At 41.8% G+C, this 15,411-nt stretch overlaps 2 non-coding genes across 2 annotated transcripts; one reads left to right on the top strand and one right to left on the bottom strand.

Moving 5' to 3' along the window:
• Positions 1-9,881: 9,881 nt before the first annotated feature.
• Positions 9,882-9,956, bottom strand: Trnat-ugu (transfer RNA threonine (anticodon UGU)). Its single transcript has one exon. It is a non-coding gene; the product is annotated as a tRNA-Thr (tRNA).
• Positions 9,957-10,090: 134 nt separating this feature from the next.
• Positions 10,091-10,165, top strand: Trnat-ugu (transfer RNA threonine (anticodon UGU)). Its single transcript has one exon. It is a non-coding gene; the product is annotated as a tRNA-Thr (tRNA).
• The last annotated feature ends 5,246 nt before the right edge of the window (positions 10,166-15,411 follow it).

Below are 15,411 nucleotides of genomic sequence, written 5' to 3'. Positions count from 1 at the left end.
TAGAACTACCGTGATGCATTGTGGTGGAGGTTACAATTCGTGTAAAAATGTTGTTCATTTATTTTTATCACATAGTACGCCCCCTACAAGCATACTTTGTATGATATACCATGCATCTACTACAAAATTGGAACATACACATTACATATGTTTAAATATCTTGTGAAATGCTCTCCAAATTGTACATAATTCCCACAATTTATCAGATATTGGTTCATTATTCGTTTTGGGACAGTAATTGAACTAAGTGATAGCACATAACAACAGTAACCTTTTACTGGGAACTAAACTTCTGTAGCGCCTACTCATTAATATTATTATTATTATTGTTGTTTTTGTTGTTGTTATTAGTAGTAGTAGTAGTAGTAGTATTAGTAGTCAGGGACAAAGCATTAGCAGCCTTAAGTCTTCCAGTTTCCGTCAGTTCAAAAGTGAGAAGTCCAGTGGTCAAGTGAGTTACAGACAGCAGTCCTGATTATTGTGCACACATTTCAATTTGGTTTTTAAATGGGGTGCACGGTGTGGATGAAGCAAATGTCAGTAGGGAGAGAAGTGTTGTTTTTCTACAACTGCCCATTTCTGATTGTGGATATGTCTTTTTCGAGGAGGAGTTGTAGGTAGCAATCATGATGCAATTAGAATTGCGTCACAGATGCGAAATGATGTGCTCTATTGAACAGGCTTCCTTCATTTTAGTTTATGTTTTGTTTCTACTTCTCATTAAAGTCACGCCAATGTTTCTTGTCTCTGTCCTTAAATCTGAAAACTGACACGTTCGCAGATAGGGAGTATGCAGAGAACAAGGTAATCAAATCACAATAAGAAGGTTTTGGAAAAACAGACTAAGTTGTTCCTGCATAATTAATTACAGTACGAAGTTTACGCGATTTTTAAAACATCTGAATGATAGAAGATATTTTGTATAATACATTCCATAATTGATGAAGGGGAAGTTTAAGTGCTATTAAATACCACCTTGAATTTTTATGGAGGACGTGTCGGTTTTTTTAGCAGTTTGGCATACTACCAGTAACCCACCACTCCAGATTCGATAAAGAATCTAATTCCCATGTATAAAATGGCTTCAAATGTGTTAATTTGTTAAACCTTAACCCGAAACATCTCTGAAATGTGCGTAACTAGAAACATGCAATCTCTCAGACAACATAATATTTTATATCACAGAACTCCACATAAGTTGACAGAAAGCAAGTAAATAGTCAGTTAATTCATATTATAAGTAAATTTAATACTTTTCAGCCCATACAAACACTTTGTTGTTTAAATTATGTAAAACACGAAATATCACAAGTACGTACAGGTATTCAGTGTCAGATTTCATATGATTTTCACCACTGTTATACCAGACAATATATTCCTAAATATAAATAAAATACTGCAGAAAATGAAAAAAAGTTAATAATCAACTGAACTGAAATATCAAATCACATCTCTTTTGCACAGTCAACACACATCTTTCTACTGCATTCCAGGCAAACTGGGTGACCACATTTGATGCTCTTATACGCCGTTTTCCTCTTTTTGGACGCAGGAAACTTCATACACGTCTTCCTTTTGTGCATTCTATCACTTGGTATGCCTTCGCTTGTTTGCTCAGTATCTCCCAGAACGTAATGGATCATTTCCTTGATATTTCTAGGTAAATTTTGAATTTACAGGCGTCTTCTTAGATGTGGCTCTATCAGATCCACGGCCAGACTTTTGGTGAATTTTAGACGAGTTAGCACGGGGTTTCCTCTGTAGCACAAATACAGAAGGAAACTCTTCACGCAACTGATGTTTACGAAAGACTGCCATTGGCCAGCGCCTTGTACGTCTTTTTGACGAATAATTGGCACATTTCATGTCGAGCAATTCTACTCCAGATTTCGTTGCATTGTAGTAACAAATAATTTCTGGCTTATTTTTTATGGTACTATTTTCAATGGAATGATGCATTGAAGACAAGAATTACTGCCTTGTTTCTCTTAGGAACAAATGAAACCCGTGTTGTATTCCCCTCTTTCTCAGCTCACGAATGCGTTCTATAGATGCAAACCTGTCATCAGCGGTAATGTTTGTGTTACTTCCTTCTATTGGTTTGCTCAGATGTAAAACATCCTGAGTTGGTTTGGCAAACCTTTTCTCTTCTGTCAGGCCACATACATCTATCTGTCCCTGAATATATGTGGGCATTGAACAGGTAAGCGCTTCCAGAGACTGCCAGGCACATAATTTTTATGCCGTATTTGGTTCGCTTGATAGGCATATAAACGCGGAAAGGACATTTTCCTCTGAATGGTATTAAGATTTCATCCACCGTAGCGTTTACACATTATAGTTGCTGAGAACTGAAAATAAATTTGTCAAAAATGTTTGATATTGCAGCTGCGCGATCTGACTTCTTTATTTTGTCTCTGGTAGCGTATCGTCATCTCAGGCTGCTTAGAAGTATTTCAGAGGTCTTTGCCGACATTGTCACCACAAATATAGGACGACCGGGTAGATCCTTTTCGAAAAGAGACAACTTATCTTGATGAGACGATTTGAATATTCATGCCATCATTAGAAGGCCTATGAAAGCTTTGATTTCAACGTTGTCTATATCTCTGTTACTGGACGGATTAGTTGTTTCCTGCAACTTTGCCCTTATTTTATTCAGTTTCACGTTTTTATGTAAAACTATTTCATCTATCATGTCATCATCAAATAAATTCTTCCATATTTGAGATTTAGCAGGACTTTGTCCCAAACTTCGAGTTTTGTCTGTTAGGCCAGGCATTCCTCCTTTCAGAAAGTTGTGCCCTGGGGTTCTTCTCGTTCTAACAGGCTCAGAACGCTTCCATTATAAATTATTTTGACCATAAAAGTACTGTGTTTGCTGTGAGGTACTATCTGCGGTATAGATCACTCCAGGCTCTTCTTCCAATAAAACATTTTCTTCACTAGTATCACTGTTTCATAGCGACTATCACCTATCAGGAAATCTGGATCATCATCAGAATCATCAAATGTGTCATCATCGATCCCAATTTCCTCTTCATATGAATCGCGTAACTGCACTTGGGCCCAAGCTTCCAAATCTGGATTAGCTGCAGATATGTTACTCTTCTTAGAAAGTCGATCCATGTTATACCAGAAATATGACATAAATTGACGCATAGAAGAAGATACTATAAAATAACAGCCACAGAATATGTCGTAATTGAAAACATGCGGTCTATTGCACCTACCAAATTCTTGTGCGTAATACGAAACATGCAGTATTTCAGGCACACAACTTCGCGCACTCCTCTAAACAATACTCTGTATGTCTTCACTGACGCAGGGAAACTGATCGTTGACTGCTGCTTTACACGTGGCAAGTATTGTGGCGCAGGTATTGGGAAAGTGAAGCCGCGCTTTTTTGCAATGCTGCCACACTCGACATTTAAAATAAACGTGGGGTCTGAGAGACCGATGTTTCGGTTTAAGGGTTGAATATTTTGCGTTAATCAAGTAAAACCTTTGTTAGTTCTATTAGTTTGGTTCTTTCACCCGTACACTAGTGAAAAACTTTCAAAAAGGCTTGAAATTATTTCTGAAGGCATTTGGAATTCGTTAAGTGCTCTCATCCTCAAATACGGGTAACTGCGCAATATCCACGCCGTGGGTAACGCTGTCTCAAAACATATATAATTCCTATCTTTAAGACTTGACTTACTATGTAAGATCTTCAACGTAAGGTTATGTGTATAACGCAGACTAGGTCATAATTTAGGGAGAATTACTGTGTTAATGGTGTTACCTTTCACAACAAACACTGAAACACTGTTTATTATATCTGTTGGACGATGTCAAGCTAATTTTGTTTACTTCAGCTGGTGATCCCACTTGGGCTTGATCACATTAGGGCAACATAAGGCTTCGTGTGTTTTAATCAGACCTGAAGATAGTTATTTTGGACTGAAAGCGATAGTCTATCGACAATCATAGACTGGAATTAAAGAAACACATTCTCTACTTCATGTATCACCACATCTGTTCCCGTCCATCTCTTTTCCTGCTCGGACACACTACACAACAGAACTGGCTTTTCAACAGCGTTATGGAGCGAGATTTCGCCTCAAACAGAAAACGACGTACACACATCAACAAAAGTTTTCATGAAATTTGTCGTGCAGGGGTATTGCTGCTGTGACTGTGCCTGATTCGATCAGACGGTCACCCCTGACGTTGTTCGTAAACATACACACAGTTATCACGAGCGCTTGCTAGGACAGAACGCCGCACTCTAATAAATTGAAACATTTCGGTTGATAGTAAAGCTCCAGTGGGGATGCATTACATACATCTATGGAAGAGTATAGAGTCTTCATGCCACGAAGGACAACCGTGACCAGCGATCGGATCCACATCGTCATGTTACCTACAGAAGGCTTGTCAACCACAGAAGTTGTTCAGTGCATGCACTCGTATCAAAGTGATGTGGTGCGGACAGGGGATATGTTCCAAGTGGCAGCTAGTGTTGAAAACTAACTCCGCAGAAGCCACCCAAAATCGACAGGTGGACAGGTTGATCGATATCTATGACTTTTAAGCCGAACGAACCCTTGGATGAGTGCTCCAGGACTGAATTCGGCATTCTAAGAGGCAACAGAATGTCACGTATAGCATCAAACTGCCCCAGACAATTGAATGTGGTCAATTTTCATTCCAGTCGATCATGGGGAGCGTCACGTCGTACACTAGAACACCATGGACTCCATTACAAATGGGAAAAAACTCATGCAAAATGGACGCCTCAGAATTGCCGTCAGGTGCTTTTAATGGTCGAAACTCGGCTCCGGTTGTCCCCTGGTAATCGCAGACAAAGCGTTTGGTGACAACCCGCTAGTAACGAACGGCTTCAACACTGTGTCTCACATGTTCTGCAAGGCAGTGGTGGAATAATGTTCCGGGGTGGCTTTACGATGGGCCACAGTATACCTCTCGTAATTGTTAAGGGCAGCCTCCCTGTTATATGCTACTGGGACGATAATCTGCAACCAATAGTGAAACCTTCCCGTCTCCTCTATATCTCTTTTGTTTAGTGAAACCTTCCCGTGTCCTCTATATCTCTTTTGTTACGAAACATTCCCTTCTACAATAAACTGTGAAACCTTTCCTTAGGATTTCTATCTCTTGCTTAATAATAACAAATGAAATCTTCCCTTTGAAATTTATTCTCTTTCTCAATCTTCGCTGCTTATTAAAAGTGATTTTCTGATTATTTCGACGAAACATAGAATGTGTCGTCGTCGTGGCCCTCAGTCGTTATCTGCAATAACCCAAAACTGTTCCTTACCTTTTTTTTACTGTTACTGGATCGCCATCTGACTGCTACATCGAACTGCGACATGAATATACTTACTCAGTTTTACTATACTCTATTAGCTGCTCGTGGGCTTTCATAATAAGTGGCTGTATTTATTACCAAAGCTGACGTTATTCTTTAATAGCAAAGCTGACCTTATTCTTTAATTAATTTGACTGAAGTTACGTAATTCATAGTTAAACTTATTCTTGACAACAATAAAATTTTGCTAAGTTTTACGTTGATGGTTTTTGGGATGGATTATAATTAGAAATGCAATATTGCTGGCAAAAGTTAATTATACTCTGAACGAAATGATTTTACAAACGTTCAAATGGGACATACTTTTTACAATAATCTTACAACTAGCAATGCGCAAACATACCTTCAGTAGTCTTGAGTTTCTCAAAAAATTAATTCAATAATATTAGTTCCTCTTATTATAATAGTTAGCTGATGTCTCTGTACATCCGTTTATAATCTCTTGTAAATCATAGCTGGTGGCGGGCAGGCACACCACTCCTCTCAACCTCTCGCTTCAGATACCGACCATATACTCAGCATGATTTCCGCAGAATCGCCATTGAAGGATGGGACAATTTAGACCACGGCTGACTTGTGACCTCGTCATTGGTATGCCACGATGGATTCACGCCTGCATCGGAGCAGGGGCAGTTCTGAAAATTACTGACGTTGCTTAAGAATGCTGTGGAAAATCCCCATGGGTAACAGACGATTTTGTCGTTGCAGAAACTCGTGTTATTCTGATTTGGTGATCGGACACGTTGCAAAAGAATACATATGCATGCCTCAGCGTCAGTTTTTCGAAATAAAGGAGTGATCCATTTGTCGGTGGGTATATGTGTGGGTGCGTGTGTATACTGACTGTTATGAAAAGAAAGAACGGGCACAGTGAGAGAAGCGTGCGGTGTGGTGACAGTCTGTCAGAGGCGGCGGGCGTACCCTTGACCAGCGCGGCGACTTGGCGGTTGGGTAACTTTCCGAACGGCCACGCCTTGACCTCGGACGTTGAGCCCTCGGCTACGGCGGACAGGACCGGTCCCCGGTACGGCGGATGGCATGTGGCATGTGTTGCCCCGCTGGGGCTTCCCGACTGCGACCGGAGCGGCGAGGCGTGGAGTGCGGGCAGCCTACCTCCCAACCGGCAGGCGCGCGGTGAACCGGGAGAGGACGAAGAGTCGAGTATTGTTACATATTGTACACTGACAGAAAAACAAATCGCAACGCCAGAAAACAATTAACGTAGAGTAACGAAATTTTTTAAATACATTTGGCTAGGCACCATATTAAAGTGATTAACACTGCACGATCACACACGTAGGCGCGAGATAGTCCGTTGTAAATGTGAATTGTTGGTTCGTTTATAACCGTTGTTACTGACAGAATGTTGAATACAAGAATGAAACGTACCTCCACTGTGTTGTGTTGTTGACGTATGTCAGTTTTTGGCATGATGTTCAATGCGTGTTGTACTTGGTCGGTCAATACAGGGACGCTTACAGAGGTATGTGAGCGAGCGGTATCGTGATGGAAAACACCTCCTTGCGATGCTGTTCATGAATGGCGGCACAACTGGTCAAAACACGAGCCTGACGTACAAATTTGCAGTTACTGGCACAATTAAGAACCAGCTTTCATCAGAAAACACAACGAGCTTCCAGTGAGCTCTCGGTTGACACCATTGAAGTCGCAAAAGGGGGTTGTTTGGGGTTACGACAAGGCGCCTGGCTCAGTGCTTTCCTTAAAGTAACCGATTTGTAACAGTTCGTTGTGCCACTGAGCTGGCAACTGCTGCTAGAATTGCTGCTACAGTACGATGCAACAGAGCCGTATGCCGAATACGTTGGTCATCCCTCTCAGCAATGCTCCTTACGACCGTACATTCTCGTCACCACTGTTGCCAGCACTCATTTACAGCTGCTGCATTACTGCCAAGTCTTTCTGAAATATCGCAGAGGGAACATTCAACTCGATCACATGGCCTCGTTTAAAGTCGGTATGAAGATACGGGCGTCAGTTTATATACCTAACCTGTGTATCTTCGATTATCCATGTGTTTCGATTATCCACGCAGTTTCGGGTCGTAATCAACCCAGATAATCTAACCTAAAATGTAGCAAAAACATAGCCCAGTGACGTCTATCTAAGTAATACGCCTTGTTCTTATTTTAAATTACGGTGACATGGCAAAAAAAGGCGGTCTATGGACATATTCTTTGTTCGAGGTGTCTTATGTTAAACTAAGCAAAGTAGAAATCACAAACTGAAAAGTCAGTCTGTATTTATATTTAATGTTTAGTTATTAAAGAATAATCTTTCTCTGCAGCTTCGTGAAGCTCATGGCTTTGTTATAAGGAATGTAATCTGTAAGACTGAAAATAAATGGACTTGTTACACTAAGCTCCTTATGAAATTATTAACTCGTAAAATCACAAAACTAGTGCAATTAGGCTTCCTAAAGCTTCTAGAACAATTCTGCAAGTTTATTGTCTCAAGCGCAAGTCTATTCTTCTCTGGTAACATTCTAATAATGTTTATAACGCATTATTTCGTGGAAATATTTTGTTACTCTTGAAGGGTGGTATTTTTCTGATGTAAAGTTATTTCATTTTTTCATATATAGTATACACTGCTCTTATCTCTAGTATCGGTTTATAAGATTAACCGGTGCATGAAAGAAATATATTGTCATTTGTCAAATTCCATTTTGTAATAAGAGACAGCAGTAACTACATCCAGTTATACAACAAACTTTTCCTAGACGTTCTTACATTCACACAATAAATAATTCGCATCATACTTTCTTGTGCACACATAACTGTTGCTTACAAGGGAACCTCCCCATCGCACCCCACTCAGATTTAGTTATAAGTTGGCACAGTGGATAGGCCTTGAAAAACTGAACACAGATCAATTGAGAAAACAGGAAGAAGTTGTGTGGAACTGTGAAAAAATAAGCAAAATATACAGACTGAGTAGTTCGTGGAAAGATAGGCAACATCAAGGACACTAGAAAAGCAGGAGCGCTGTGGTCTCGCGGTAACGTGAGCAGCTGCGCAATGAAAGTTCCTTGGTTCAAATCTTCCATCGAGTGAAAAGTTTAATTTTTTATTTTCAATTTATGTGACAAACTCTTATGTTTTCATCACTTTTTTGGGAGTGATTATCACATCCACAAGAAAACCTAAATCGGGCAAGGTAGAAGAATCTTTTTACCCGTTCGCCAAGTGTACAAGTTAGGTGGGTCGACAACATATTCCTGTCATGTGACGCACATGCCGTCACCAGTGTCGTATAGAATATATCAGATGTGTTTTCCTGTGGAGGAATCGGTTGACCTATGACCTTGCGATCAAATGTTTTCGGTTCCCATTGGAGAGGCATGCCCTTTCGTCTTACTAATCGCACGGTTTTGCGATGCGGTCGCAAAACACAGACACTAAACTTATTACAGTGAACAGAGACGTCAATGAACGAACGGACAGATAATAAATATGCAAAAATAAAGTAAGTAAAATTTTCACTCGAGTGAGGACTTGAACCAAGGACCTCTCATTCTACTGCTGCTCACGCTACCACGGGACCACGGCGCTACTGAGCTCGCACAGTCCATGATGTTGCCTATGTGGCCCATGGACTACTCAGTTTGTATATTTTGCTTATTTTTTCACAGTTCCACACAACTTCTTCCTGTTTTCTCAATTGATCTGTGTTCAGTTTTTCAAGGCCTATCCACTGTGCAGCTTGTAACTAAATCTCAGGGGGGTGCGATGGGGAGGTTCCCTTGTTAGGATTAAAAATTAGTCCAGTATATGATATTGTCAGACAGTTTCTGAATATAGTCAAAGTGTGATCGATATCTTAATTTCACATCAGATGTAACCCTATGAGTTTAAAACACGTTTTCATAATTTTCTACATACGCGGCGTGGAAATCTGTTACAGTATCTAAACCATACACAGTATGTATTTTAAAATATTAACGGTAATTAATTGTCTACATATCGTTTATTAATGCATAAGAATATTTCATTGGTAGCCCTTTCATACTTAATTTACTATTCAGTGCAGTATTTGTGTCATCTGCAAATAAAATCTGGCAATGTTATGCAAACAACAGAGTGAAGAAAATGGTTCAAATGGTTCTGAGCACTATGCGACTTAACTTCTGAGGTCATCAGTCGCCTAAGGACATCACACACATCCATGCCCGAGGCAGGATTCGAACCTGCGACCGTAGCGGTCGCTCGGTTCCAGACTGTAGCGCCCAGAACCGCACGGCCACACCGGCCGGCCTACATAGTGAAGACATTGCTTAATAACTAATAGATCAACGTTTATCTCTAGCGAGTTTATCATGCATTAAATAAACATAAAAACTATATATGACGGTAGTATCTATTCCCGAAAGAACAGTTACCGTGGATGACCATGCAGCTTTGCTAGAAATGAAATGATAATTAAATGGACACCCTAGCTGCAAACAGGCGTTGCTGTACTTCATTGGGGACATGTTGAAAATGTGTGCCCCGACCGGGACTCGAACCCGGGATCTCCTGCTTACATGGCAGACGCTCTATCCATCTGAGCCACCGCGGGCACAGAGGATAGTGCGTCTGCAGGGACAAACATCTATTAGGCGCACTACGAATGTAGTGGTGTGGACATGTTGGGAATGTGGATCTCACGGGGGGCGTGCAAGGGATAAGTCCCTGCAGACGCACTATCCTCTGTGCCCGCGGTGGCTCAGATGGATAGAGCGTCTGCCATGTAAGCAGGAGATCCCGGGTTCGAGTCCCGGTCGGGGCACACATTTTCAACATGTCCCCAATGAAGTACAACAACGCCTGTTTGCAGCTAGGGTGTCCATTTAACTATCATTTCATTTTTAAACATAAAAAATTAGCTTATAAGACCATTTATAATAACTGCATTACTGCTGAAGACGGTAGAAGATAAAAACAAGAATAAGTATTTCATTCTCCCTAAAGTATGGAACAGGTACCATCTCTCCTAATTTCACGTAATGGACAGACCCAGAGATCAGTCGAACAGGAAATGCTGTATATTGTTCCGATTATAGAAAACTTGCTGTGGGACAACACTCATCAAGATTTACGTTGAATTGTATTACAAGGATAATAATAAACTACTTTTATTTAGTAGATGATAAATCAGCGGTGAAACATGGTGTTCATCATATAACTGAAGTAACTGGTCGTTTAAAAAAGAAAATCTTCCTTAAATTTCTACAGGAAGTAATAATACAGTGAAATGATGTGTAGTATTAAATAGATACATCTACAAAACTTTTTTCTTCGTGTGACATACAAACAAAAAATTTCTAAAGCTTCTACAGTCGTTTCACGTAGCACCCAGACGCAGTAAAAAATATTCATTTCCTGAATAAAAGTCTGTCAATTGCCTCTATTTCTCTTTCTTTTTTTTCTTTTAACTTGCATTTGAATTAAATTTAAGAAATCTAAATACAGACAGTCGATGGACTTTTATTCATGAAACGTACAAACAGTTTAAAAATAAGTATTTACCAGGTAAACAATCAGATATTAATAACCTCTTAAGTGTCATGTTAATCGTGCTACCTAAAGCGGGATCCCAAATATTATCAGAAAAAGGAAAGACGTGTGGATAATGAAAGACATATTGACGCAAATGAAGACTGGAAACTAAAAAATCAGTACTGTAAATTTTGGATGCTTAATCACAAATTACAATACACGTAATATGTCGTTGGACAGTAATGCAGTCAAAAAACATCTGTCCTCCATCAATGAACGACGGACCTTGCCGTTGGTGGGGATGCTTGTGTGCCTCAGCGACACCGATGGCCGTACCGTAGGTTCAACCACAATGGCGTCCCCGCACTCCAACCGCGTGCTGATATTGTCGACGCCGTAGAGCTGCTACTGCCACAGCCCTCGCAGTGGAGTTGAGACATGATGCGCGATGACGTAGGTCCCCGTTGGTGAACGGGAGGCAGAAATGCGAACTCGTACGATGGATGTTACTTCTGATTTAAGATTGAATGATTCATTGCCCGGATATGCAGTAGTTGTTAAATCTTATCTCATCCGCATCGTACACACCACCAATTGCGAGGAAACATTGTAATTATCAGTCTTCTCGTACGTTGTTGGCTCGTTGCTATGGAGTTGTTTAACCTGTATGAAGCGAGGTCCGCAGATACTCTTTGATCACGTATGAGTGAACCTACGCCGTAATGTTAAAAAAAATGTTCAAAAGTTCTCTTTTCAACTAATGAAGTAGATATTTTGACATTCAGATTAAATTGTCACTGCTGAACATTCGTTGGTTAACTATCATTGATTAAATCAGTTAATAATGTAGTCCACCCTTGATATTTCACTTGGAACGAACAGTTTATTGTTCCTTGGCCACTAAATACTTTATAACTTTCGCACCACACACACACGCAGTTGGTTGGTAAAGTCAGTTCTATTACAATTAAGTTACTTGACAATTACGACAACTTGACTCTTCAGTGTCATTGTATTATCTTCGTGAAGTCGTGTAATTGTATCCTACTCGAAACTAATTAAGTGTAGTCCTTTCATATACTATCCACTCTTCGTTTAGTTCCAACTACACTCCTGGAAATTGAAATAAGAACACCGTGAATTCATTGTCCCAGGAAGGGGAAACTTTATTGACACATTCCTGGGGTCAGATACATCACATGATCACACTGACAGAACCACAGGCACATAGACACAGGCAACAGAGCATGCACAATGTCGGCACTAGTACAGTGTATATCCACCTTTCGCAGCAATGCAGGCTGCTATTCTCCCATGGAGACGATCGTAGAGATGCTGGATGTAGTCCTGTGGAACGGCTTGCCATGCCATTTCCACCTGGCGCCTCAGTTGGACCAGCGTTCGTGCTGGACGTGCAGACCGCGTGAGACGACGCTTCATCCAGTCCCAAACATGCTCAATTGGGGACAGATCCGGAGATCTTGCTGGCCAGGGTAGTTGACTTACACCTTCTAAAGCACGTTGGGTGGCACGGGATACATGCGAACGTGCATTGTCCTGTTGGTACAGCAAGTTCCCTTGCCGGTCTAGGAATGGTAGAACGATGGGTTCGATGACGGTTTGGATGTACCGTGCACTATTTAGTGTCCCCTCGACGATCTCCAGTGGTGTACGGCCAGTGTAGGAGATCGCACCCCACACCATGATGCCGGGTGTTGGCCCTGTGTGCCTCGGTCGTATGCAGTCCTGATTGTGGCGCTCTCCTGCACGGCGCCAAACACGCATACGACCATCATTGGCACCAAGGCAGAAGCGACTCTCATCGCTGAAGACGACACGTCTCCATTCGTCCCTCCATTCACGCCTGTCGCGACACCACTGGAGGCGGGCTGCACGATGTTGGGGCGTGAGCGGAAGACGGCCTAACGGTGTGCGGGACCGTAGCCCAGCTTCATGGAGACGGTTGCGAATGGTCCTCGCCGATACCCCAGGAGCAACAGTGTCCCTAATTTGCTGGGAAGTGGCGGTGCGGTCCCCTACGGCACTGCGTAGGATCCTACGGTCTTGGCGTGCATCCGTGCGTCGCTGCGGTCCGGTCCCAGGTCGACGGGCACGTGCACCTTCCGCCGACCACTGGCGACAACATCGATGTACTGTGGAGACCTCACGCCCCACGTGTTGAGCAATTCGGCGGTACGTCCACCCGGCCTGCCGCATGCCCACTATACGCCCTCGCTCAAAGTCCGTCAACTGCACATACGGTTCACGTCCACGCTGTCGCGGCATGCTACCAGTGTTAAAGACTGCGATGGAGCTCCGTATGCCACGGCAAACTGGCTGACACTGACGGCGGCGGTGCACAAATGCTGCGCAGCTAGCGCCATTCGACGGCCAACACCGCGGTTCCTGGTGTGTCCGCTGTGCCGTGCGTGTGATCATTGCTTGTACAACCCTCTCGCAGTGTCCGGGGCAAGTATGGTGGGTCTGACACACCGGTGTCAATGTGTTCTTTTTTCCATTTCCAGGAGTGTATTTGAACGCCAAGTCCAATATTCACTAGTTCCGTCAATAACGTTCAATTAACCAGTTATGCACGGTTAAACGCGTCTATCAGTTCCTGTCTCTGCTTAGAAAATCAGTTTCCGAAGTTCGTGAATCACATCACGCAAGAAACACTTCTAAACGTAAAACAATCTCGTCGCGTTCCGTACTCTCCATAACTAAGACAAGAATTGTTCTCACACGTCTTTACAGGACGAGAGCCAGCAAGCGACTTCTTCTATGAAAGAGTATTGTAGGCGCATTGAATTTCTTCGTTGCGCTTATAACTCTCATCCACATAAAAGTTATCTCTGACTAACATCAACTTGGACTTAGCTTTCAGGATATTAATTGCAATTATCAATTGGATACTTGTCCATTAATTAAATCTGAGGTTTCTTCCTCCTCTTTTCATAACAAACACTTTCAGTGATGTATAATATTGTTGTTATCAAAACTTCTTGGTGTTAGCTTATCGGCAAATATGTCGTATGTGCCAAGATACCTCTTCCCTACTTCATATTATGATAGTCTGTCTTAATTGAATTTAAGGGGTTCGTTGAGGTGCTATAGTATCTGCTGAGAGGCCAGACAAGCGTGTGGTTCGTCTAATAGGGCAGGTAGGTTAGAAAATTTAGAAAGGGAAATTAAGAAAGTTCGGTGGCAGAAGGAACAAGACTCCTGGTCAGATGAATGCAAGGTTATAAATACGAAATCAAACAACGGTAATGCAGGAGTGGGTATGATACGTCCCCTTAGAAAAATTAATGAATTACTGTGCTCGAAAACCTCTTACGTTATTTGCTTTTCAAACAGCTGAGCTAAACTGAACGTACACAGACATTTCGCTCCTTACCTATTCTGATCAACACTAAGCTGACACACAATATTTTTAGTGCAACGCAATCTGACTTTCAATAATCCTCACAAAAGAATGGCCCTGAGTAACATTAACCTATACCTTTCATAAATCACTTACCTCACAAAAATCTTCGTTACTCGAACTACTGCAATACAGCGGGCGCCACTACTGCCAGCTAAGTAAAAGATTCAAACTACTGAAGGCACTAACTACTGATAGGCACAGTTAGCAAATGAAAGATTTCGATAGAGAACGAACAATGTATTTACCTTAATAGTGTTCAAAAGTCATAATATATATAGCAGCTCACGACATCCAGGCTTACAAATTTACTGTCTCTGATGGACACACGTCCAGATCATCCGCTCTCAAAACTCCGCCATTTCTCTCCCCACATCCACCACTGTGGCGGCTCACCTCCAACTGCGTAACACTACGCACTGTTCACAGCCAACTGCCCAACACTACAATAGCGAATATTACAACAATGCTAACCAGCCACAGACTGCACACCGCACAGCCAGTGATTTTCATACAGATCGCTACGTGGTGTTACCATTATAAAAACCTAAACAGCCTACTTACATAGCCCCCATGCTCCCCACAAAAAAATTTACAAATTGTTTTGGGCAGTGGCCAACACAAATTTGATAAAATTTTTCTTAATTACAATAGCAAAGAAATCAAATGCGCACACTTATTGATACAATGTTGGTCAAAAGCTAAAATTTTTGTCACTATCCATAAAGACAATCCTGATCATTCATCGCAGTAAAATTGCAGTGTCTTTTTTTCTCAAAGTCTTAGCAGTAAAAGAAAATGCACACGGAAGTAGTGGATTTCCATGCAGTCTTGAAGAAGTAGTGTTGTCCTTCCAACGAAAAGATAATGCTGACTCTTTACATGCAGACAGGTAATGGGCCACAACAGAGCAAACCCACAGCAGAGGCAGTCGAAGTTGAAGAATATTGGTAGCTAGGTCATCACAGAGCAGACCCACTGCAGTCCTGGTAGAGATTACGGTTTTGGTGGGCCATCAAAGATGCAGACCCACTGTAGTCCTTGCAGAGACGGCCAGCAGCCATCTGTTGCGACAGTGCAGGTGCACAATCACCATCGAAGAGTCTTGCGGA

The sequence above is a fragment of the Schistocerca nitens genome, chromosome 9 (assembly GCF_023898315.1).
Source record: "Schistocerca nitens isolate TAMUIC-IGC-003100 chromosome 9, iqSchNite1.1, whole genome shotgun sequence".
Classification (NCBI taxonomy): Eukaryota; Metazoa; Arthropoda; class Insecta; order Orthoptera; family Acrididae; genus Schistocerca; species Schistocerca nitens.
This window is presented reverse-complemented; position numbering and strand designations above follow the sequence as displayed.